This window comes from Oncorhynchus masou, chromosome 24, assembly GCF_036934945.1.
Source record: "Oncorhynchus masou masou isolate Uvic2021 chromosome 24, UVic_Omas_1.1, whole genome shotgun sequence".
In the NCBI taxonomy this organism is placed as follows: domain Eukaryota; kingdom Metazoa; phylum Chordata; class Actinopteri; order Salmoniformes; family Salmonidae; genus Oncorhynchus; species Oncorhynchus masou.
The window spans coordinates 63,752,377-63,755,305 of NC_088235.1; positions in this window are offsets into that span (position 1 = coordinate 63,752,377).

The window sequence follows — 2,929 nt, forward strand, 5'->3', positions numbered from 1 at the left end:
CAAGTTGGCTGGATATCCTTTAGGTGGTGGACTATTCTTGATACACTGTTGAGCGTGAAAACCCCAGAAGTATTGCAGTTATTGGCACCTACTACCATACCCCATTCAAATGCACTTAAATCTTTGTCTTGCCCACTCACCCTCCGTATGACACACATACAGAATCCATGTCTCAAGGCTTAAAAATCCTTCATTAACCATTCTCCTACCCTTCGACTACACTAATTGAAGTGGATCTAACAAGTGACATCAGTAAGGGATAATTGAATGCAATGTATTGAGTTCTATGCGTCAATATCCAGTCTGTGGAGGTGAGAATGAACGTTAGAGAGAGAGAGAGAGGGGGGGGGCATTGAGGAGGGAGATTCAGCTTTACAGCATGACTTTAGCAGAGATTGCATTCACGGTGCATGGTAAATGCTGCATTACCTCTACATTTCTATTGTGGAATCGGTAACGCTTCAGCTTTACAGATTGAATAGAGCCCTTTGTAATGGGACAGAGCTGGGCGTGCCTGTTTTGTTTTTGTTGCCTTAGTGTTTGGGACAGAGTTTAAAAAAAACATGACCAGCCATCTAGGCGGGTAAAGAACACTGGTGCCATTTTGTCTGTCCCTTTCACCAACTGATTTACAACTTCCTGGTATTTGGTTTAGCTGTGTGGAAAAATACCCTAGTGTGAAAAAGCTTAGAGAGGCTCTCATGTCAAATGTTGTTGAAGTGCTGTGGTTGCAAGTTTACCTGCCTCATCTAAAGCCTCTTCTTTTGGGATGTTGAATATGTAAAACATGTATGTTGGTCTGATGTGTATGAGGAAGTGAATCCAGATGCAGCATTCTAAGTATTTGTAAAAGAAATTGCCAATTGTTGACAAGCAAGCACCTGTTAAGAAACTAACTGTGGGAACTGTTAGAGTCCACTGGATTGATGATTAATTAAAAAAATATACGATTCAAAGAAATGATGCAGAGGTTGCAAACCAGTCAGGCTGCTCAGCTGAACGGCTGACAGACTGTACATTGAGAAATGCTGTGACTAAATTTAACAAAAATAATAATAAATTATATTACCAAGCAAATACAAATGACATAAAACACAATGGCAAAATACTTTGGAGTATCTTAAATTACATATTGGGCAGAATGCCCAATTCATCTTCATTGAAGTTGACGGGTAATTTATAACAAAACCTTTTGATATTGGCAGCATGTCAATGCCTAGTTTTAAAAAAAAGACATGAAATGACAACATTGAATTGTGAAACATCATATTTTAATGAAAGAGAAGGATTTGAATTTAGTCAAGTCAGTGTGGGAGAGGTGGAAAATGTATTGCTATCTATCAATAATGATATGCCACCAGGTATAGACAACCTTGATGGGAAACTATTTGATATATCTTTAACCATACCTAAAGGAGTGTGTGTATCCACGGGCATGGAAGGAAACTAAAGTCATTCCAGTGCCAAAAAAAAGTTAAGCAGTTTGCTGCCTGTTCTTGGTAAATTGATAGGGAGGATTATGTTTGACCAAATACAATGCTATTTTTCAGAGAACAAGTTAACTACTGATTTTCAGCATGTATAGCGACGGGCACTCAACTCCACTCAACTCTTACGGCACTGACTCATTTGACTGATAATTGGTTAAAATAAATGGGTAATATAATGATAGTTGGAGCTGTATTATTAGATTTCAGTGCACCCTTTGATGTTATTGATCATAAGTAGGGTTGTACATTTTGGGGAATATTCAGAGGTGGAAACTTTCCGTGGGAATTAACGGGAAAATGTGGGAATTAACGGGAATTAGCCTTCATGTTCGCAGTATTGTCTGTCACCAGTGCAAATACCTTCTGTGGTCCAAGGTCGACTGCCTTCAGCTCATCTGCAATGCAGAGACTGGTGTGTCTGTTGTCCCTTGTGTCTGTGCTCTTGTAGAATACTGGTTGAGAGGTGGAGATGATGTAGTTAATTATTCCTTGTCCACAAACATTCGACCACCCATGATGATTGCAATACAGTCTACTTTCTCTATGATTTGCTTAACCTTCACTTGAACTCTATTGAACTCTGCATCCAGCAAATAAGTAGATAAAGCACGTCTGGTTGGAGGGGTGTATGCTGGGCAAAGAACATTCAGAAATATCTTCCAATACACATTGCCTGTGAGCATCTGAGGTGAACCAGTTGCATACACAGTTCTATTAAGCCATTCACCTGCATTTCTCATTGAGTCAAAACTTCTGATTCGAGGAGGACCATGAGCTGTTGCTATCGATAAGGTGTCTGATTCATAATTATCACCTCGACTAGAAGTAGAGGAACTTTTGTCAGAGGTTGCTTGTTGTGAGCGCTAAGGAAACTTTATGCACTTGGCCAGATGATTCTGCATCTTTCTTGCATTCTTCACATATGATTTGACACAGTATTTGCAAATGTACACAGCCTTTCCTTTTACATTAGCTGCAGTGAAATGTCTCCACACATCAGATAGTGCCTGTGGCATTTTCCTGTAAAGATTAGAAAATGTTCAATAAAAATAAATAAAAAATACAATTCCATGTACAGATAAATAGTTAAGCAGTTAGATGAAACAACTTATTTGTAAGAAATGCTTTAACATGTATGGGAACAGGTGAATTGACATTCCTCAGTTAGCAGGCTCAAGCAAGCTAAAACCCACATGGTAGCAAAAACTAACTAGCAGAAATTGTTAACTAGTTAGACATTATTTAAACACCCTTTGCTGTAGACTACTATTACTAGTTAACAGAAAATTATGTATGTCATATAAAATCTATTCACCCCACCCAGTATTATAATAAAAATTTACCAGAAAGTATGTAGTCCTTGGCTCAGACAGTGTATGTAGTTGTGTGGGCTTCATAGCATCTCATTAGTGTGCAAGAGAATCAGCTGCAAATGTGAT